Source organism: Oryctolagus cuniculus, chromosome 21, assembly GCF_051225735.1.
Source record: "Oryctolagus cuniculus isolate XC-2025 breed Fujian yellow rabbit chromosome 21, ASM5122573v1, whole genome shotgun sequence".
Lineage (NCBI taxonomy): Eukaryota > Metazoa > Chordata > Mammalia > Lagomorpha > Leporidae > Oryctolagus > Oryctolagus cuniculus.
The window spans coordinates 26,388,758-26,412,340 of NC_142887.1; the positions used below are offsets into that span (position 1 = coordinate 26,388,758).

The 23,583-nt window shown below is 47.6% G+C and overlaps 1 pseudogene; it reads right to left on the reverse strand.

Moving 5' to 3' along the window:
* Positions 1–829: 829 nt before the first annotated feature.
* LOC100355003 (Y-box-binding protein 1 pseudogene) lies at positions 830–1,846 on the reverse strand (annotated as a pseudogene).
* Positions 1,847–23,583: the final 21,737 nt, after the last annotated feature.

The following is a 23,583-nucleotide window of genomic DNA, read 5'->3' on the forward strand; positions in this document are numbered from 1 at the left end:
TCTCACGTTTGTCTCGCAGCTCTGTGAGTGAGCACTTCTAGGGAACTTGGAATCTGTTCTGGACGCTTTTATTCCTCCTCCTGAATAATGTGTAAAAGGAAAAACTCCTGACCCTCTCCCACATCCCCTAGCATTCTCTGAAAGTATTGTTATTATAATATAGAAATATTACATATAAACTCTTTTTAAAAAAAGATTTATTTGGAAAATGTGGTGGAATGAGAAGGCCATGCCAAGATGGCTGCTGACAATGGAACCTGACTGGCAACAGGCTGTGATTGGTTAGGGCATAGACCGCCCCTTGACCAGATTGGTTGCCTTGGCTATTTAAGGTGCTGTACCAACTGAAATAAACGAGTCTGCGGGCTGCTCTCCTCTGCTCTGGTTTCACTCAACTCCCAGAGTCTGTGTGGTGACTCCGCGCCTCTTTTTTTTTTTTTTTTAAGAACTTTATTAGCAGGTGCTTGCAGTTTGCTGACTTTTTTGAAAAAATCAAGTTGTAAACTTTTATTACAAATTAAAAATGAAGTTCTTAAAATCTCGACCAGATATGAAACAATTTAAAAACCTTTAAAGGAGTATTGAGAAAAACCAGGCTTTTTTAAAAAAACACGTTTGTCGTTACCAAAAGAGCCATCTTTAGATAAAATAATAACCCCATGCTGCATAGATAATACAGACAGTTCTAGTAATCTGGTCAACGGGCAAAAAGCAAGCACTTAAGGTCTTCAGCTCCAATCTTTTGTTCTTTTTTTTTGCTGGAATTTCATATTCATTTCTTCTTGTTGGATGACTAAACCGGATGGTGGTAGAGATGTTAAGCAGGCATTTACTCAGCCCCGCCCTGCTCAGCCTCAGTGGAGGAATTCTCAGCTGGTGATCGGCTGCTTTTGTCTCTTTGCTGTCTTGTGGTTTAGGGTTATCTGGGCGTTGAAGTTGCGGCGGTACTGACGCTGAGGTGGCTGCTGGCCCTGGGTCTCATCTCCTTGGTTTTCCTTATCTTCTTCATTGCCGTCCTCTCCAGGCTGTCTTTGGCGAGGAGGACCTCTGCGGAATCGTGGTCTATAACCCCGATACATATTCTGTCTCACTGGTCAGCCTTGTTCTCCTGCACCCTGGCTGTCAGCACCTTCCATCACTTCTCCCTGCACAGGAGGGTTGGAATACTGTGGTCGACGCCCATAGGGTCTCCGCATGTAGTAAGGCGGGAACCTTCACCTGCAGTAGGGCCGGCGTTGTTGGGCCTGGCCTTTGGGTGCACTCTCCGATCCCTCATTCTTTTCCCCACTCCCACTATTCAGTAATTCTGCTGCTAATTGTGTGGAGGACCCCTATGACGTGGGAAGCGTCTACAATGGTTACGTCTGCTGCATATTTACTGCCTTGCACTGGAACTCCGCCAGGACCCATAACATTTGCTGCCTCCACATCCTTTTCTCCTTCAACAACATCAGACTCCACAGTCTCTCCATCTCCTGCACTGCGAAGGGACTTCCTGGGGTTATTCTTCTTTATGGCGGTCTGGTGTACAAATAGGTCTTCCTTGGTGTCATTCCTGTTGATGAAACCATATCCGTTCCTTACATTGAACCATTTTACTGTTCCCAAAACCTTCGTTGCGATGACCTTCTTGACCCCGCCGGCGGGGCGCCACCAATGTGAGGCCGCCCGGGCCACGGCTCCCTGTGGTGCCGGGCTTGGTTTCGGGGGCGCTGAGGGTGGGGGTGGCAGGTGGCTGCTGGGTCATGGTTGCGGTGATGGTGACTGGGATCGGCTGTGGCAGCTGCGGCTCCTCACGGGGTGTGATGGTAACTAGGCCGGCGGCGGCAGCAGCGGGGCTGCTCATGGCTCTGTGGGGTCACTCTCCGCTCCCGCTACCAATTGAACTCGACTCTGCGCCTCTTGCCCCCACCACACTCCTCCTCTCAGAACGAATCCACACAACAGAAAGAGTTACAGAGGAAGAGAGAGAGAGAGAGAGAGAGCTCCTCCATCCTCTGGTTCACTCCCCAAATGGCCACAAAGGCCAGAGCTGAGCCAGGCCCAAGCCAGGAGCTTTATCCAGGTCTCCCACATGGTGCAGGAGCCCAAGCACTTGGGTCATCTGCTGCTGCTTTCCCAGGCGCACTAGCAGGAAGCTGGATCAGAAGTGGATCAGCCAGGACTCAAGCCTGCTCCCACATGGGATGCTGGCATCACAGGCAGTGGCTTTACCCCTTATGCCACAGGCCGGGCTCCTACATAGACATTTCTGATAAAAGTACAAAACCAAATTTATAAAGAACTACAGGCCAGCGCTGTGGAATAGCTGCCTATTAATAGCTGACTAATAGCAGGTAAAGCCACTGCCTGCAGCACCAGCATCCCATATGGGCGCAGGTTCAGGTCCTGGCTGCTCCACTTCCAATCCAGCTCTCTGCTGTGGCCTGGGAAAGCAGTGGAAGATGGCCCAAGTGCTTGGGCCCTGCACCCACGTGGGAGACCGGAAAGAGGCTCCAGGCTCCAGGCTCCTGGCTTTGGATCTGCGCAGCTCCGGCCACTGTGGTCAACTGGGGAGTGAACCAGTGGATGGAAGACTTTCTCTCTCTCAAACTCTGAATTTCAAATAAATAAATAAATAAATCTTAAAAAAAAAATAAGCTTCAGGTGCGTCGTTTCCGGGAGAGCCGGGGTTGGACTAAGTCGCACCTTGGTGCTTGGGTACCGAGTCTCAGAGGCTCCCTCCCTGCCTCTCCCTGAAGCAGCGCCCCTCTCTTCTCTTCTGGCTTTCCTCGGGAGCAGCCTGGCACCCTCTCTCTTCACCACTGCACGAAAGAAATCTCGAAAGCGCCTTGCGGCGGGAGGAGAGCCCCGCCAGGCCCCCCAGTGGGGTCAGCGCGCGGGAATCCTGGCGCCCCGACGCGCCTTCGGGCGACGCCTCTCCCAGGTCAGTGGGGGATACTGGGGAATAATGCAAAGGAGAGCCGGGCCCGGGGTCTCAGAGAGAGGCAGGAGCCGCGGAGAGACGGAGGCGGCCGCCATGCTGTGAGGCTGCTCAGCCGCCCGTCCGCCGCCCGTCCGCCGCCCGTCCGCCGCCCGTCCGCCGCCCGTCCGCCGCCCGTCCGCCGCCCGTCCGCCGCCCGTCCGCCGCCCGTCCGCCGCCCGTCCGCCGCCCGTCCGTCAACCTCCAAGGGGGCGGGCCCGGAAGTGACGTCGCCTCCTGAGCCACCCACAGCCGGGTCGGTCCCGCTGTGCTGCCTCCAGGTTTCTGACGGAACTGTGAGGGAGTAAGTGTTATTTTAGGCGGCTAGTAAAAGAAATAGAATTATCAGTAATATTGATTTATTTATTTGAAAAGGGGAGAGAGAGCGCGCACCCATCCACTGGTTCGCTCCCCAAATACCCACACCCGCTGAGCCTGCGCCAGGCTGAGGGTGGCGTCTGGGACTCAATCCAGGTGTCCCCCCACACCCACCCACGACTGGCAGGGACCCAAGTCCCCGAGCCGTCACCACCGCCTCCGAGGGTGCGCTTCGGCGGGAAGCAGGGTCTTGGACCCAGGCACTTTGAAATGGGACAGGCGACCCGAACAGTGTCTTCACCATAGCACCAGACGGCCCCCCCTCCCCGTCTAGTTGTCAATCATGTAATGTGACAGGTGATGTTGTTTTGCTGAAACTAAATTACTCAACCCAAGGAGGTGGATCCTGACTGAGCTTGGCCTGCTTATGGAGCAGTGGGTCAGGTTGACAATTTCCCAACATTTCCGTATTTGAATATCCACGGGATCAGCGCTGTGGCGTAGCAGGGAAAGTCGCGGCCTGCAGCACCGGTTCAAATCCTGGCTGCTCTACTCCCAATCCAGCTCCCTGCTAATGGTCTGGGAAGGGCAGTGGAAGATGGCCCAAGGGCGCAGGGCCCCTGCCACCCAAATAGGAAACCTGGAGGAAGGTCCTGACCCCTGTGGCTTCAGCCTGGCCCAGTCCTAGCTGTTGTGGCCACTTGGGGAGTGAACCACTGGATGGAAGACCGTTCTCTCTGCCTCTCCCTCTCTGTAACTCTTTCAAGTAAACAAATAAATCTAAATAAATAAATAATTAATAATAATATCTACAGCACCTAGCTTTGGTAGTATGAGCTCTGGCGTCAAGCTGTGTGAGAAAGATCCAGGGTTCCACCACTTACTAACAGTGCCTTAGGCAAATGACTTTGCCTCTCTGAGCCATAATTTCCTGAGAGTAGAATGGTATGGTGATGATAAATGTCTCCTAGGGAGACGGAGACTGAGACTGAAGTGAGATAATTCCTATAAAATGCTTGGCACAGCGCTGAGTCGTAGCAGTTACTAGGAGGAGAGGGAGGAGAGGGGGATGGGAAGTACTTTGCATCATGTTAGGATGTCATCAGCCTTCACTTGACGTGAGCACTAATTCTAAGCATTAAATCCAACCCTTATATTGTTAGGCCTGTGACAATGAAAGTGGGTGCTGGCTCACCTCTGTGATGGTTACAAACACCAACCAAAGCCTTGGTATTGTGGTGCTCTTTAACCATGTTCCTAAATCTCTGCCTCTCTGACTCTGGGCTCCTGGAAGTATTTCCCAGTGAGTGAGTTGTGAGCTGGGCCACAGTGTGTGATTCCTGGGCTGAGACATTTTAGCTCAGTTTCCCTGCGTCATGGTGAAACAGCAATATTGGTGTCGTCCTGGATTTTGTAAGGGGCTGAAATGGAACAGAGTGTGAGCTGATGTGTGATGGATATGCAATAGGAGGCAGCAGTGAATTCAGTTACGAAATGCTGAAGTTTGGGGGCTGTTTGTTCCTCTAGCACCCTCTAGCCTGTCCTGTCTGATACAGGCACTGAACTTGAGGATGATCTGAAATATAGTTATAATATTTGTATTATTAAACAAAACTAAAATGATCATAATCATAATGATATGATGGTTGTAGAAGAAAATGCACCGTGGCATAACAAGTAAAGCTGCCGCCTGCAGTGCCAGCATCCCATATAGGCACCAGTTAGAGTCCTGGCTGCTCCACTTCTGATGCAGCTCTCTGATAATGGCCTGGGAAAGCAGTGAAAGATGGCCCAAGCGCTTGGGCCCCTGAACCCATGTGGGAGACCTGGAAGAATCTCCTGGCTTCTGGCTTCAGATCAGCCCAGCTCCGACCCTTATGGCCACTTGGGGAGTGAACTAGCAGATGGAAGACCTCACTCCCTCTCTCTCTGTGTAACACTGCCTTTCAAATAAATAAACAAATCTTTTTTTCTTAATAAGTCTTTAAAAAAAAAAGGAAAAGAAAAATGTTCCTGGGGCAGGTGTAGCTGGTAAAATCACTACCTGCAATGCCAGCTTCCCATATAGTTGCCAATCTGTGTCCCAGCTGCTCCACTTCTGATCCAGCTCCTTGCTAATGGTCTAGGAAAGCCATTAGATGGAAGATGGCTCAAGTATTTGTCCCCTGTGCCCATGTGGGCATCCTAGAAGAAGCTCCTGGCTCCTGGCTTCGGCCTGGCCCATCTCTGGCCATTGCAGCCATTTAGGGAGTGAACCAGCAGATGGAAGATCAATCTGACTTTCAAATAAATGAGTAAATCTTAAAAAAAGAAAGAAAGAAAGAAAGAGAGAGAGAGAGAAAGAAAGAAAGAAGAGCCAGCCAGCGCCGCGGCTCACTAGGCTAATCCTCCGCCTGCGGCGCTGGCACACCGGGTTCTAGTCCTGGTCGGGGTGCCGGATTCTGTCCCGGTTGCTCCTCTTCCAGGCCAGCTCTCTGCTGTGGCCCGGGAGTGCAGTGGAGGATGGCCCAAGTGCTTGGGCCCTGCACCCGCATGGGAGACCAGGAGAAGCACCTGGCTCCTGGCTTTGGATCAGCGCAGTGTGCTGGCCGCGGCGACCATTGGAGGGTGAACCAACGGCAAAGGAAGACCTTTCTCTCTCTCTCTCTCACTGTCCACTCTGCCTGTCAAAAAAAGAAAAAAAAAGAAAAGAAAGAAAAAATGTTCTTGGGAGATGTATTGTATTTTGGAGGGCTTAGGGATAGAAAGTCTTCAGACTTTTTAACTTATATTTAATTGAGTCAACAAAAGTGACACAGAAAGATACAGCAAAAGGTGAATAATTTGCATGCTAAGTGAATATATACTGTTCTCTCTACATTCTGAAGGGTTGAAATTTTAAAAGAGAAGCGAAAATTATCACAAAGAACTCAAGGGGGCCCCAAGATTTTTTTTTTTTTTTTTTTTTTTTTTTGGACAGGCAGAGTGGACAGTGAGAGAGAGACACACAGAGAAAGGTCTTCCTTTGCCGTTGGTTCACCCTCCAACGGCTGCTGTGGCTGGCGCGCTGCGGCCGGCGCACCGTGCTGATCCGATGGCAGGAGCCAGGTGCTTCTCCTGGTCTCCCATGGGGTGCAGGGCCCAAGCACTTGGGCCATCCTCCACTGTACTCCCTGGCCACAGCAGAGAGCTGGCCTGGAAGAGGGGCAACCGGGACAGAATCTGGCATCCTGACCGGGACTAGAACCCGGTGTGCCAGCGCCGGTAGGCAGAAGATTAGCCTAGTGAGCCGCGGCGCCGGCCGGACCCCAAGATTATGTCTTCCATTCCTGCTTTGAGAATCAGCTATAGCCAGTGGTGGGTACTGAAGTTTTTTTCAGTAGGGAAATGACAGGGTCAGATGTTTTTATCCAGAAGGTCAGTCTGGTGGCAGGAGGACAACCTGGACTAGTTTGTGGCAGTTATGTAGGCTAGAGTGACAGGGATAGGAGGGCACAATGAATTTGAATAACTCTGAGCAGTAGAGTGGACAAGGCTTGAGCAGGGAGTCAGTTACCTTCTTCCAGAATCTACCTTTGTGCTCTTCAGTGTAGTGTCCACAAGTTACATATGGATATTTCAATTTGCCTAATAATAATTACGTAACACTAAAAGTTCCGTTCCTCGGCCATACTGGCCATGTTTCAAGCAGTCAACAGCCACACCTGGAGGATTAATCCATTTTCTGTGGCTACGAAAAAAAAAAAAAAAAAAACTCAGGCTGGTGCTTTGTAAAGAAAAAAAAAAAAGACATATTCAGTTCACAGTTCTGGAGGTTCAAGAACATGGTGTCAGCCACTCTGGTGAGGGCCTTACGGCAGATGGCATGACAACGGTGGGAATGTGTGTGAGAGCAGTCAGATGGTGGGACAGGAAGCCAGAGAGATTCAGGGCCCAGGCCTGCTCACTCTCTTGGACACTAACTGGAGTCCCACAAGAACTGCACCAATCCCTCTGGACGGCAGCACCCCCAGGGATTTAACCACTTTCCACTAGGTCCCACCTCTTTAAGGTTCTACCCACTCAACACCACCAGCCTGGGGACCAGCCCTCCAGCGCCTGAGTCTCTGGGGGCACACCCAACCTACTGGCCAGTGGTCAGAGTATGGGGACGTGGAAGGGAGCATTTCCACCATCATAGCAGTTCTGTTGGCTGGTGCTGGTCTACACCTTTCCTGTTTCATTATGCTACTTCCCTCATCTACTTTCCGAGATTTCCTTCATCAGAAGGCAATGTTAAGAGAAAAAGCAGGATGCAGAGAGAAAGAAGATTTCATATTAAATATATTTGGCAAAAAAAAAAAAAATGTGTCCAGGAGCAGATGTTGTGGTGTGGCTAAACCACCTCTTGAGGTGTACACATCCCATATGAATCCGATGTTGCTGCCCTGTCCTCTGGGAGTTCACAGACAACTAGGAAGCCGAAGCACTTTAACACAGTGTAGAACTGTGTTGTGATACGTCAGAAAGATGTGGAGAGCTTGCTGTAGGAATTCCGGTGAAGAGACAGGTATCTGGGGAGAAGGTCACTTTAGTGGAACTTCGCAGATGACAGCAAAGTGGAGAGGGATATCTTGGAGGGTAGCTGAGCCTGATGGGATGGGAGCATTCTCTGCTTCCCCAGAAGAAAGACTGTGGGTGGCCTCTTGCCTCTCAACTCTGTCAGTTCTCCCCAAATTATAGATTTAATGGAATTTATATATTCAATGGAACACAATAAAAGTTCTAGCAGTGGTTTTTGTTTTTGTTTTTGGTATATGTGTGTGTGTGTGTGTAGATTAGCTAGGTGATTCTAATATTAAATGGAATTGTAGAATAACCAAGAGAGCATCAAACAACAAAGCTGGAGGACCTGACACTCGCAGACACTGAGGCACATCTAACAAGTGGCAGCAAATAAGACAGTGTGATTCTGGTGCAAGGCAAACAAATAGATCCAGGGAACAGGACACAGAGTCCCGAAACATCCTCACCTAGATGGTCACAGATTGGTAACAAGGGTGAGCCGACCCTGCCATGGGGGAGGGGCCATCTCTTCAACAAATGGTCTGGGTGAATTAAATTGCTGAACAGCGATTGATTTATAGCTCGCAACATACACAAACATTAATTGTAGATAATAGTCTTAAATTTGACACACATCATGAATCTAGGAGAAAAGTGGGAGAATATTTCATGACCTTGGGGTAGGCAAAGATTTCTTAAACAAAAAGCAAAAAGAGTAACTATAAAGAAAAGATAGATGAGTGGAGTGTAAGTAAAATTATAGACTTCCATTCATCAGAAGGCAATGTTAAGAGAAAAAGCAGGATGCAGAGAGAAAGAAGATTTCATATTAAATATATTTGGCAAAAAAAAAAAATGTGTCCAGGAGCAGATGTTGTGGTGTGGCTAAACCACCTCTTGAGATGTACACATCCCATATTGGAATGCTGGTTTGAGTCCTGACTATTTCCTATTTAGTTTCCTGCTTATATACTCCGGAGGCAGCAGATGATGGCCCTAGTACTTGGGTTCTGCCTCCCATCTGGGAAATCCGGATGGAATTCCTGGCTCTGGCTTCAGCCTGGCTTAGCACCAGCTGTAACAAGCATTTGGGAAGTGAACTAGTGGATGAAAGGTTTCTTTCTCTCCTATCTGTCCTTCTGCCTTTCAATAGATAAATAAAGTAAAAAAAAAAATCATACCTAGAATACAAATCAATCAGAAAAGACAGACGACCTTTTTTTTTTTTTTTTTGTATCAGAATACACATGACATAAAAAGTGTGGAATTCGATGGGATTGAGCACATCCACAGTATTGTGCAATCATCGCTTCTATCTGGTTCCAGGATTATTTCATCACCCAAATAGAAACTCTGTACCCAGTGAGCGGTCACTCCCCATTGCTCCATCCCTCAGTCCCTGGTAAGCACTAAATCTGTTTTCTGTCTTCTTGGATTTGCCTGTTCTGGACATTTCATACGAATGCAGTCATATAATATGTGGCCTTTGGGGTCTGTCTTCTTTCCCTTGGTGTAGTGTTTTCAGAGTTCATCCACATTGTACTCCATTCCTGTTAACTGCCGAATAATCTGTTGTATACCACGTTTTGTTCATTTGCTCAGCTATTGATGAACGTTGAATTGTTTCCATATTTCGACTGTTGTGAACAGAGTTTCTGTGAACATTTATATACAAGTTTTTGTGTGGATATGCGTTTAGTTCTTTTGGGGGATATACTTAGAAGTGGAATTGCTGAGTTATATGGCAATTTTACATTTAAATTATTTCCACTATTTTCCACAGTGACTGCATGACCCTATGTTCCCACCTATAGTGTATGAAGTTCCAAATTCTTTTTTTAAAGATTTATTTACTTATTAAATTTTATTTAAGTTATATAAATTTCATGTATTTATATTTTAATTTTACTTAAGTTATACATGTTTTATGTTTTTTATATATACAGATTTAGAAACATAGTGACACTTCCCCCCCACACCCTCTCTCCCACCCATGCTCCAACGCTTCCTCCTCCTCTCTCTCACATTCTCACTCTTAATTTTTACAAAGATCTATTTTCAGTTTACTTAATGATTGTATAGTTAACCCTACACTAAGTGAAAGAGTTCAACAAATAATATGAAGAGAAAAAGAAAACACACTGTTCCTCTATGGAAGAGACAAGGGCTGTAAACAATCATCTTCCAATCTCAAAATGTCTATTTCACACCAATAGATTTCATCTCAGGTACTCTATTAGTTACCTCAGATCAGGGAAAACATGATTTCTGTCTTTCTGGGACTGGCTTATTTCACTGAGTATAATGGTTTCCAGTTGTGTCCATCTTGTTGCAAAAGACGGGATTTCATTTTTTTTTTACATCTTAGTAGTACTCCATAGTGTATATATACTAAAATTTCTTTACCAGTCAGCAGTTGATGGACATCTGGGTTGATTCCATATCTTAGCTATTGTAAACTGTGCTGCAGTGAACAAGGGGGTACAAATAACTCTTTCTGATACTGATTTCTTTTGGTTTGGGTAAGTTCCAAGGAGTGGGATGGCTGGATCATATGGCAGGTCTATATTCAGATTTCTGAGGTATCTCCATACTGTCTTACACAGTGGCTGCACCATATACATTCTCACCAACAATGGGCCAGGGTACTCTTTTTCCTACATCCCTGCCAGCATTTGTCATTTGTTGATTTCTGTATGTGAGCCATTCTAACTGGAGTGAGGTGAAACCTCACCATGGCTTTGATTTGCAGTTCCCTGAAGGCTAGTGATCCTGAGCATTTTCTCAAGTGTTCATTCTCTCGTTACTTTGCTGAGTGTTTCTTTTGCAGTACAGAAGCTTCCCTGCTTGACGTTATCCCATTTGTCACCTCTGGCTTTTTTTTTTTTTTTTTTTTTTTTTTTTTACAGGCAGAGTGGATAGTGAGAGAGACAGAGAGAAAGGTCTTCCTTTTGCCGTTGGTTCACCCTCCAGTGGCCGCCACGGCTTGGCGCGCTGCGGCTGGTGCACCGCGCTGATCCGAAGGCAGGAGCCAGGTGCTTCTCCTGGTCTCCCATGGGGTGCAGGGCCCAAGGACTTGGGCCATCCTCCACTGCCCTCCCTGGCCACAGCAGAGAGCTGGCCTGGAAGAGGGGCAACCGGGACAGAATCCGGCGCCCCGACCAGGACTAGAACCTGGTGTGCCGGCACCGCTAGGTGGAGGATTAGCCTAGTGAGCCACAGCACCGGCCCACTTCTGGCTTTGATTGCCTGTATTTCTGGGGTCTTTTCCAAGAAGTCTTTGCCTATTCCAATGTCTTATAGTTTCCCCTAATATTATCTATTAATTTGATGGTATCAGGTTGTATATTTAGGTCTTTGATCCACTTTGAGTGGATTTTTGTGTAAGGTGTAAGGTATGGGTCTAGTTTCATATTTTTTTAAATAAAATTTTATTTATTTATTTGAGAGGTAGTTACAGACAGATAGAGGGAAAGACAAAGATAAAGTTGTTCCATCCACTGGTTGACTCCTCCAATGGCCACAGTGGCCAGAGCTACTGATCCAAAGCCAGGATCCAGGAGCTTCTTCAAGTCTTACACATGGTGCAGGGGCCCGAGCACTTGGGCCACCTTATACTGCTTTCTCAGGCCATAGCAGAGAGTTGGATCAGAAGAGGAGCAGCTGGGACTCGAACCAGCATCCATAGGGGTACAGCAGGTGGAGGCTTAGCCCACTACACCACAGCATCAGCCCCTAGTTTCATATTTCTGTGTGTGAAAATCCAGTTTTTCAAGCACCATTTGTTAAATAGATTGTCCTTGCTCCAGAGATAGATTTTACCTCCTTTGTCAAGGGTAAGTTGGTTGTAGATGCATGGATTGATTTTATCTGCCCTGTATATGTCTTTTTTTAAAGATTTATTTGTTTATTTGAAATACAGAGAGGCAGCATCATTTTTTTCTAGATCTGCAAAAAATGTCATTGGTGTTTGGGATTGCTTTGAATCTGTAAATTGCTTTTGGTAATATAGACATTTTGATGATGTTGATTCTTCCAACCCATGAGCATGGAAGATTTTTCCATTTTTAAATGTCTTCTTCTATTTCTTTGTTTAGTTTTTGTAATTTTCATTGTAGAGCTCTTTGACATCCTTGATTAAATTCATTCCAAGGTATTTAGTTCTTTTTGGAGCTATTGTGAATGAGACTGATCTTAAATCAGCTTTCTTACAAAAGCTGTTGATTTTTCTGTGTTAATTTTATATCCTGCCACTTTACCAAGCTCTTTTGTGTGTTCCAGTAGTCTCTCAGTGAATTCTTTTGGATCCCCTATATATAGAATTATGTCATCTGCAAATAGGGATAGTTTGACTTCTTCCTTCCCAATTTGTATCGCTTTGATTTCTTTTTCTTGCCTAATGGCTCTGGCTAACACTTACAGGACTACATTGCATAGCAATGGTGAGAGTGGACATCTTTGTCTGGTTCTGGATCTTAGGGGAATGCTCCCAGCTTGTCCCCATTCAATAGGATGCTGGTCATGGGTTTGTCCTAAATTGCCTAGATTGTATTGAGGAGTGTTTCTTCTATACCCAATTTGCTTCAGGTTTTCATCATGAAAGGATGTTGTATTTTATCAAATCCTTTTTCTGCATCTACTGAAATAAAAATATGGTTTTTATTCTTCAATTTGTTAATGTGATGTATCACATTTATTGATTTATGAATGTTGAACCATCCCTGCATACCAGGGATAAATCCCACTTGATCCAGGTGAATGATCTTTCTGATGTGTTGTTGGATTTGATTAGCTAGTGTTTTATTGAGGATGTTTGCATCCATGTTCATCAGGGAAATTGGTCTATAGTTCTCTTTCTCTGTTGTATCTTTTTCTGCTTTAGAGATTAAGGTGATGCTGGCTTCATAGTAGGAGTTTGGGAGGATTCCCTCCCTTTTAATTGTTTTGAATAGCTTGAGAAGAATTTTAGTTAGTTCTTTAAATGTCTGACAGAATTCAGTGAAGCCATCAGTTAAAGATTTATTTATTAATTTATCCAGAGGCAGAGTGACAGACAAAGAGGGAGAGACAGAGACAGGATCTTCTATCTGCTAGTTCACTTCCCCAGTGCCTGCAATATTTGGGGCAGAACCAGGCAAAAGCCAGGGACTAAGAACTCCATTTGTGTCTGCCATAGTGTTGGCGGGAACCCAAGCATTTAGGCTATCTTCCACTGCCTTGCCAAGTGCATTAGCAGGGAGATAGATCAGAAGTGGAGCAACCAGGACTTGAACTGACCCTGACCTCACAGATTCATCAGAATCATTCCATTGAGGTGGGGACTGCCATCAACCCCCTGCTCAGCTTGCACCTGTGGGCCTCCTGCACTTGCCTCTCGCTGGGCTTCTATTTGGAGCAGGGCAACGTGGCCCTGGAGGGCACAGGTGGCTTCTTTCACAGGTAAGCTGAGGAGAAGCCTGAGGGCCCCGAGCACCTGCTGAAGATGCAAAGCCCGTGCAGCAGCAGTGCCCTCTTCTAGCGCATGCAGAAACCTTCTCAGGATGAGTGGGCAAACCCCTAGATGCCATGGAAGCCACCTCGGCCCTGGAGGAGACCCTGAACCAGGCCCCTTTGGATCTTTATACCTTGGGTTCTGCCCCCACACACCCTTTTCTCCATGACTTCCTGGAGAACCACTTCCTGCCTGAGAAAGTGAAACTTCTCAAGAAGGCGGAAAACTACCTGATTAAGCTCTGCAGGCTGGTGGGGCCCCAGCAGGGCAGGGCTGGGCGAGTCTCTCTTCCACAGGTTCACCCTCAAGCACAACCTGGAGCCTCCAGAGCCCAGTGACTCTGGCTCCTTGCATCCTGGTTTCAGGGCTCTGCCTGAGACCCTCCCTCCAGCCATGTGTTAATAGGCAATGGGTTAACAGTCCTGGAGCCCTCTCCCAAGCCTTAGGCCAAACAGGAATAAAGCTTTTTGTGGCAAAAATTAAAAATGTTTTGAATAAAAACATTTACTAAACATAGATCATAATCTAACATAATACCAAAACCAAAAACCTTTCAGAAGGAAACAATATTGGTGACCTCGAGTTTTGCAAATAGTTTTTAGATATAGTACTAAAAACAGTAAAAACTGGATGTCACCCAAACTTAAACCTTCTGCTCTTCAAAAACAGTTAAAAGAATAATGACACAAGGGCCAGCGCTGTGGTGTAGCGAGTAAAGGCCCTCCCTGCCTCTCTCTCCCTTCCCTCCCTCCCTCTCTCCCTCCCTCCATCTCTCTCTCCCACCTCCCTTCTTCCTCTCCTTCTGTTCCTCCCTCCCTTCCTCCCTCTCTCCCACCTTCCCTCATTCCATTCTTCTCCTTTGCTCTGTAACTGTACCTTTCTTTTCTTTTTCTTTCTTTCTTTCTTTCTTTCTTTCTTTCTTTCTTTCTTTCTTTCTTTCTTTCTTTCTTTCTTTCTTTCTTTCTTTCTTTCGACAGGCAGAGTTAGAGAGAGAGACAGAGAGAAGGGTCTTCCTTCCATTGGTTCACCCCCCAAATGGCTGCTACGGCCAGTGCGCTGCGCCGATCCGAAGCCAGGAGCCAGGTGCTTCCTCCTGGTCTCCCATGCAGGTGCAGGGCCCAAGCACTTGGGCCATCCTCCACTGCCTTCCCGGGCCACAGCAGAGAGCTGAACTGGAAGAGGAGCAACCAGGGCAGAATCTGGTGCCCCAACCGGGACTAGAACCCGGGGTACTGGTGCCGCAGGCGGAGGGTTAGCCAAGTGAGCCATGGCACCAGCCTGTAACTGTACCTTTCAAATAAATAAATAAATCTTTAAAAATAAAATAGGCAAAAGACATGCAGGCACTTCACACACACAAATAAAGAATATCAAAAATGACTAATTGACATGTGAAAAAGTACTCGACATCTTTCATCATTAGAGAAAGGTAAATTAAAGCCATGAATAAGTCACCAGAATAACTAAATTTAAAAAGCTTGCATATCAAGTATTGGTGACAAACAACTGGAACTCTCTTATTTTGTTGGTGGGCATGTGTTTTAAGCCACACACCTCGAAAAGATATTTGGCAGTAGTATAGACTCATATGCTCTGTGACCCAGCAATTCCACTCCTGGGCACATACCTAACAGAAGTGAGAGTTATTTCTATCAAAGGATATATTCAAGAATGTTCTTTGGGGGTGCCAGTGTTGTGGCATAGAGGATTAGGCATCTTCCTACAACTCTGGCATCCCATACAGGTGCCAGCTCAAGACCCAGCTTCTTCACTTCTCATCCAGCTACCTGCTAATATGCCCAGGAAAGCAGTGGAAGATGGCCCAAGTGCTTGGACCCAAGTGTGGGAGACCCGATGAAGCTGCTGGCTCCTTGCTTCAGACTGGCCAAGCTCTGATGGTGCAGCCTTTTAGGGAGTGAACCAGTGGATGGAAGACCTTTCTCTCTGACTCTCTCTCTCTGTATGCATCTCTTCCAATTGGAATCTGGTCTCCCAGATTTGGCTACTGTGGCATTTCTAGTGCCAATAACAGTAGTGCCTCGCATAGAGGAGGGGTTACATGAGTGTTTGTGAAATGAATTAAAGATGGATTGGGTAGCAGTTGTGGTAGCCAAGTGCTACCAAGCCCAGCATCTGGCAAATGGGAGTAGTGAGATAGATGGTAAAGGCCCAACACTGATGTAGTGGGCTAAGCCTCTGCCTGCAGTGCAGGTATCAAATATGGGCTCAGGTTCTAGTCCTGGCTGCTTCTCTCCAGATCCAGCTCTCTGCTATGGCCTGGGAAAGCAGTAAAACAGCCCAATTGCTTGTGCTCCTGCACCCACGTGGGAGACCCAGAAGAAGCTCCTGGCTCCTGGCTCCTCCCTTTGGATCAGCCCAGCTCTGGCCATTGCAGACATTTTGGGGGGTGAATCAGTGGATGGAAGACTTTTCTCTCTGTCTCTCCCTCTGTCTGTAACTCTACCTCTCAAGTAAATAAATAAAATATTTTTTTAAAAAAAGAGAAATAGGTAGTAAGGAGCATCAGCATCGTCATCACCGGTTCTTAATCCTTAGGGAACTTGGCATATAAATAACTTACATTTAAAAGAGGAAAGACCATTCATGTGTATTTTTACTGCTTTTTGGATGGGTTTTGTTTTGTTTTTGTTCTTTGTTTTAGCATGTACAAGGGTACTTTAAAAAGTTCTTGGAAGGGGGCCAGCACTGTGGCGCAGCAGGTTAAAACCCCGGCCTGTAATACCAGCACCCCACATGAGCACTGGTTCAAGTGCCGGCTGCTCCACTTCCAATCCAGCTCCCTGATAATGCGCCTTCAAAAGTGGTGGAGGGTGGCCCAAATTCTTGGACCCCTGTACCCTTGTAGGAGACTCGGAAGAAGCTCCTGGCTTCGGATCAGCCCAGCTCCAGCCATTTGAGGAGTGAACCAGTAGATGGAAGATCTCTCTCTCTCTCTCTCTCTCTCTCTCTTGCATTCAATAAATAAAATATTTTTTAAAAAGTTCATAGAAGGAGCAAATGTCGAGGCACAGTGGGTTAAGCTGTTGCTTGGGTTGCCTGCATGCCATATTGGAGTGCTGGTTCATGTCCCAGCTACTTTTCTTCCAATCTAGCTTCCTGGTAATGCATCTTGGCAGGCAGCAGAAAATGGCTTAAGGGCTTGGGCACCTGCTACTAATAGAATTCCTGGCATCTGGCTATAGCCTGGCCCAGCCCTGACTATTGTGGGCACTTGGGGAGTGAACCAGAAGATGAAAGATCTCTGTCTTTCTCTCCCTGTTTTTATCTGTCTCTCTTTCAAGTAGATGAAAATAAAATAAGACTGTTTTGAAAATGAAATTAAAAGATAAGAGGCTGGCACCACGGCTCACTTGGCTAATCCTCTGCCTGCGGTGCCGGCACCCTGGGTTCTAGTCCCAGTCAGGGTGCCGGATTCTGTCCTGGTTGCTCCTTTTCCAGTCCAGCTCTCTGCTGTGGCCTGGGAAGGCAGTGGAGGATGGCCCAAGTGCTTGGGCCCTGCACCTGCATGGGAGACCAGGAGGAAGCTCCTGGCTTCAGATTGGCGCAGCGTGCCGGCCGTAGCAGCCATTTGGGGGGTGAGCCAATGGAAAAGGAAGACCTTTCTCTCTGTCTTTCTCACTGTCTAACTCTGCCTGTCAAAAAAAATTTTTAAAGAGTTCATTTTGGTGCAAAAAATTGAAATACATACATACAATGGGTCTTCAAAAAGTTTATGAAAGTGCATGTTATGGAAAAAGCTGTGCCTAAGTTTCAACATTTTTGCATCAAAATAAACATCTTTCATTTCTATTTTCCACAAACTTCTTGAAGTACCATTGTACAATGCTAGGTTCTTTTTAAGAAATGTATCTTTTAAGATTGCGTCTTTTAAGAAATGTATCTCTGTGGCAGGTGTTGTGTGCAGCAGTTAAGGCAGTGCTTGGGACACCCACACCCCAGATGCCAGATCTGAGTCCTGACTGTCCAGCTTCCTGCTGATGCTCACCCTGGGAGGCAGTAGGTGATGGCTCAAATACTTGGGTCCCTGCTTTCAGCCCCTCTTCCTCTCTTTGTTGCTCTGTATTTCAAGTGAATATGAAAAATAAATAAAGCTTAAAAAGAAGAAGAAGAAGTATGTGAGTCTGTGGTGAGGGTCCTGAGAGAATCCAGGAGTCGGGTCTAGGACTTTGGTCTAGCCCTGACCTCGCCACCAAGTGGCCCTATGTGTGCCCCGGAGATTCTCTTCCCTCCTATGGACCTTGCCTGTCTCCACTGTGAAGTAAAGAGCTGCATTGGTTAAGATCTTGAAGGTCAGCTCTGCAACTGGAAAATGTAACTCCCCTAGTATGTTGTTCTTGTTTCCAGCACTAGGGGGCACTACACTCAGTATATTGGTACACATTACAGTTCCTGCTGTTAGATAAAGGGGTTGATGTACAATGATGATTGCTGTCAGTTTTGACTCCCTGTCTTCTTCCAAAGCCTTTGGCTCACACAGTCAAGCCTTCTACCAGGTTGGAGACAAACTTCTATCAAGGGGAGCTTGGCTGAATCACCCATGAAATCTTGGGTCCATCACTTTTGTATCTGTCATGGAATGCAGGTAACACATTGTGAAAGACAAGTGGGAACACTGAGTGGTAGGCTGAGGTTTTGTTCAGAAGAGATAAACAGTTTAGCAAAACTGTCCTGCTATGATGTCTGGCTCTGACCAGTGTGTGGTTGGAGGTTCCATGGAAGCTGTGTGTAGGGAGACAGAGCTGTGGCCTGAATTCAGAAGAGCAGTTCTAAAGTCTCAGCTTGTTCACCGATGCTTTATACGACCCTAGGGGAGCTGCGTCCCCTCTGAGTATCAGCTTTCTGTCTGCGAATTCCACAGAGAAGGAGAGACCTATCCAAGATGCCTTCCGAAAGTTCATGGAAAATGCATATTGTGAGAAAACCATGCGTGGATGTCAAATATTTTTTCACTGAAATAAACTTGTCTTTGAATTCTGTTTTCCCAAGAGCTTTAAAAAATATTTATTATTTATTTGAAAGGTAGAGCAAGAGAGATGACTATCTAGCTACCAACTATCTGCTGGTTTACCTCCCAAATGCCTGCAACAACTGGTGCTGGGCTAGGCCGGGAACCAGGAGCTCCATCAAGATCGCTCAAGTAATTAAGCCGTCTGTGCTGCTTCCCAGGGTGTACACTAACAGGAAGTGGGATAGGAAGCAGAGGTGGGGCTTGATCGTCACTTTGATATGAGTGTTCCAAGTGGCAACTTAACCTGCTGTGCCACAATGCCCATCCTTCCCAAGAACTTTTTGAAATCTGCTTGTACTAGCCAATACATACCCTGTGTACATTCATACTGCCTCCAGTATATGACAGGTATCTCTGCTAGCCGCAGGAGCCTTTCCCACTAAGTCCAGACTCAGACACACTTCAGAATTCTTTTCAACAGCTGCTGAGTGGTGGATCCTGAAGGGAACATTTTTGCCATCTCTGTTAATCTTGGATTATTTCTACACCAACACCAGTGTTTTATATAATGGGGATTTAATAGTGGAGATGCACTTGGAGTTGACCAACTTCTGTTGGTTCTGGGTGGTTTGGGGTAAAATCTCAATGACCAGGGTGGGAGTGTGGTGCAACCACTCGGCATGCCCACATCCTAATCTCAGAGTGCCTGGGTTTGATACCCAGCTCTGCATCTAACTCTGTCTTCCTGCTAACACACATCCTGGAAGGCGGCAGGTGATGGCCCTAGCGCTTGTTTCCCCTACCACTCACACAGGAGACCTGGATTGAAGTCTGAGTTCTTGGCTTTGGCCTGGACCAGTCGTAGCTGTTGCAGGCGTTTGGTGGAAATGTGAGTGTGTGGAAGATCAGGATCTCTCTCTCTCTCTCTCTCTCTTTCTTTCTCTCTCTCTCTCTCCCTCTCCCCCCCTGCCTTTCAAATGATAAATAAATAAAAGTTAATTCTGGCTGGCGCTGCAGCTCACTTGGCTAATCCTCCGCCTGTGGCGTTGGCACCCTGGGTTCTGGTCCCGGTTGGGGCGCCGGGTTCTGTCCTGGTTCTCCTCTTTCAGTCCAGCTCTCTGCTGTGGCCCGGGAAGGCAGTGGAGGATGGCCCAAGTGCTTGGGCTCCTGCACCCAAAGGGAGACCAGGAGGAAGCACCCGGCTCCTGGCTTCAGATCGGCGCAATGTGCCAGTCATAGTGGCCATTTGGGGGGTGAAGCAACAGAAGGCCTTTCTCTCTGTCTCTCTCTCACGGTCCAACTCTGCCTGTCAAAAAAAAAAGTTAATTCTAACTCCATAGATTCTGCCATTTCTTAAAAAAATTCAGTAACCTTGTAGATTGGGTAGGGAGAGAAGTTTTCTGCTTTTTGTGATGATAATGCTTATCAAGCGTTGAGGAACACCATGCTCTTGCAAAAATCTTCTCATCTGTGGCTCATGTTTCCCTTTAAAGTGGTGTCTTTTATTCACCTCTAAAGCCATTCTTTTTTTTTTTTTTTTTTTTTTTTTTGACAGGCAGAGTGGACAGTGAGAGAGAGAGACAGAGAGAAAGGTCTTCCTTTTGCCGTTGGTTCACCCTCCAATGGCCGCCGCGGCCGGCACACCGCGCCGATCAGATGGCAGGAGCCAGGAGCCAGGTGCTTTTCCTGGTCTCCCATGGGGTGCAGGGCCCAAGCACCTGGGCCATCCTCCACTGCACTCCCTGGCCACAGCAGAGAGCTGGCCTGGAAGAGGGGCAACCGGGACAGAATCTGGCGCCCCGACCGGGACTAGAACCCGGTGTGCCTGCGCCGCTAGGCGGAGGATTAGCCTAGTGAGCCGCGGCGCCGGCCCCCCCTCTAAAGCCATTCTGTTAATGGCCATTTATTCCTCTTTTTTTTTTTTTTTTTTTTTGCTATTACAAACAGCATTGCTCTGGTGGCTGAGAAAAAAGGTTTTACTGTTGTGAGGAGGTTGGCAGTCTTGTTCGAAGTAATTAAGAGGCACTCAGCTTTGTACTTAATCCAGAATTTAAAAAAAATTATTTCTGAAATTTATTTGAAAGGCATAGCAATAGAGACACACACAAGGAGTCAGAGATCTTCCATCTGCTGGTTCACTCCATAAATACACACAGTAGCTAGGGTTGGGTCCGGCCAAACTAGGAGCCTAGAACTCCATCTGAGTCTTCCTTGTGGGTGGCAGGGACTCACAGACTTGGTCAACAATCTGTTGTCTTCCAGGATTACTTTATCAGGAAGCTGGATTGGGTATGGAGTAGCCAGGACTTGAACCAGCACTCCGATATTGGTTGCAGACATCCCAAATGGTGGCTTAATGACTGTTACATAACACCTGCCCCAACCTTGACCTTCAGAACTTTACTTGAAATTTTCATTTATAGAGGTTTTACCCACTCTGCCACAGCGCCAGCCACAGTTCCTTTTTTTTTTTTTTTTTTTTTTTTTGGACAGGCAGAGTGGATGGACAGTGAGAGAGAGACACACAGAGAAGGGTCTTCCTTTGCTGTTGGTTCACCCTCCAATGGCCGCCACGGCCGGCGCGCTGCAGCCGGCGCACCGCGCTGATCCGATGGCAGGAGCCAGGTGCTTCTCCTGGTCTCCCATGGGGTGCAGGACCCAAGGACTTGGGCCATCCTCCACTGCACTCCCTGGCCACAGCAGAGAGCTGGCCTGGAAGAGGGGCAACCGGGACAGAATCCAGTGCCCCGACCGGGACTAGAACCCGGTGTGCTGGCGCCGCAAGGCAGAGGATTAGCCTAGTGAGCCGTGGCGCCGGCCAGTTCCATTCATTTTTAAATGGGTGCGAGTGAGATGTCTGAGCAATATTACTGAACTAGAAATCAGCAGAGTTGGATTCTAGTTTTGGCCTCACCCTCACCCTTTACAAGCCAAGTGACTAAATTTCTCAGAGCCTCAGGCTTTCCCCTCACCATCTGTAAAATGGAGATAATTATACCTGTCCTACCTATCTCAGGTTGCGAGGGTCAAAGGAGATCATATACCTGAAAGGACGTTGCAAAGGGTCATGTACTGTCAACTCTGAGGAAATGTGACACAGACTTTTGAAGGGACTCTCTGGGGACATATTTATCATCTTGAACTCAAGATTTATCATCAAGGAACTCAAGATTTCCCCAGCTCTCACACGTCGCTGGCAGCAGTGGCAATGAGAACTTTCCAAGGTCCCTTTGGGCAGTATGAATGAAAAGCCTAGAGACGTGCATGCTACACACCCACTAGAGGGGTTCAGATGGAGAGGGCAGAGGATGCAGTAGGTGCTGAGGGTGGGAAACAGTAACTTTTACTTGCCAGGCAGTTTTTACTGAAGGTGACAACTCACACATCCTGTGATCCATCAGTTTCACTGTCAGGTATTCACTCAATAGAAATGTGTTACATGTATTCAAAAAATACAAGTACTGGCCGGCGCTGCGGCTCACTAGGCTAATCCTCCGCCTAGCGGTGCTGGCACACCGGGTTCTAGTCCCGGTTGGGGCGCCGGATTCTGTCCCGGTTGCCCCTCTTCCAGGCCAGCTCTCTGCTGTGGCCAGGGAGTGCAGTGGAGGATGGCCCAGGTGCTTGGGCCCTGCACCCCATGGGAGACCAGGAGAAGCACCTGGCTCCTGCCTTCGGATCAGCGCGGTGCGCAGGCCGCAGCACACTGGCCGCGGCGGCCATTGGAGGGTGAACCAATGGCAAAGGAAGACCTTTCTCTCTGTCTCTCTCTCTCACTGTCCACTCTGCCTGTCAAAAAATAAAAAAAAAATACAAGTACTAGAGAGTTCTCAGCCGCATGCTTTGTCATAGTAAAAGCTGAAAACTGGGGCTGGAGTTTTGGCCACCTGTGATGCCGGCATCTCATATCAGAGCACCAGTTCAAATCATGGCTGCTCTGCTTCCAGTCCAGCTTCCTGTGGAAGATGGCTCAAGCACATGGGCCCGGCCACCCATGTGGGATATCCGAATGCAGTTCCTGGCTTCTGGCTTCAACCTAGCTCAGACCTGCTGCAGCCACTTGGAGAGTGAACCTGTAAATGGAAGATCTCTCTCTCTCTCTCTCTCTCTCTCTCTCTCTCTCTCTCTCTCTATTTCTCTGTCTCTCTTTTTCTGCCTTTTTTTTTTTTTTTTTTTTTTTGTGACAGGCAGAGTGGACAGTGAGAGAGAGAGACAGAGAGAAAGGTCTTCCTTTGCCATTGGTTCACCCTCCAATGGCCGCCATGGCTGGCGCACTGCAGCCAGCGCACCACGCCGATCCGAAGGCAGGAGCCAGGTGCTTCTCCTGGTCTCCCATGGGGTACAGGGCCCAAGCACTTGGGCCATCCTCCACTGCACTCCCGGGCCACAGCAGAGAGCTGGCCTGGAAGAGGGGCAACCGGGACAGAATCCAGCGCCCCGACTGGGACTAGAACCCGGTGTGCCGGCCCCGCTAGGTGGAGGATTAGCCTATTGAGCCGCGGTGCCGGCCTACTCTGCCTTTCAAATAAATAAACAAATGCATCCATAGACACATACATAAATCTTAAGATAAATAACTGAAAACTACTCAGAAGGCTGTCAATTGTAGAATGGATAAATAAATTATAATATATTTATACTCTGGGATTCCATCTGGCAATGAGAAAAGGAATTAAAATTACTCGCTGCAATAGGATGAATCTCTTTAAAATATTAAATAAAAAAGGCTGGCTCCCATCGGGGTGAAGATGCTGCTTTGGTGCCCACATCCCATGTCAGAGTGCCTGGTTCAAGTCCCAGCTCTGCTTCTGATTGCATCTTTCTGCTGGTGTGCATCCTGGGAGGAAGCAGATGATGGCTCGATTAGTTTGGCCCTTGCCACCTACATGGGAAACCTGAATGGAGTTTCCAGCCCCTGACTTTGGCCTGGCCCAGACCAGTAGTTGCAGGTATAAAAGGAGTGAACCAGTGAACAGGAGCTCTGTCTGTCTGTCTTTTTCTTTGTAGGTCAAATAAATACATTAAAAAAAAAAAAAAAAAAAAAACCTGGGCCAGCACCGCGGCTCACTAGGCTAATCCTCCGCCTTGCGGCGCCGGCACACCAGGTTCCAGTCCCGGTCACGGCGCCAGATTCTGTCCCGGTTGCCCCTCTTCCAGGCCAGCTCTCTGCTGTGGCCCAGGAGGGCAGTGGAGGATGGCCCAAGTGCTTGGGCCCTGCACCCCATGGGAGACCAGGAGAAGCACCTGGCTCCTGCCTTCGGATCAGCGCGGTGCGCCGGCCATTGGAGGGTGAACCAACAGCAAAGGAAGACCTTTCTCTCT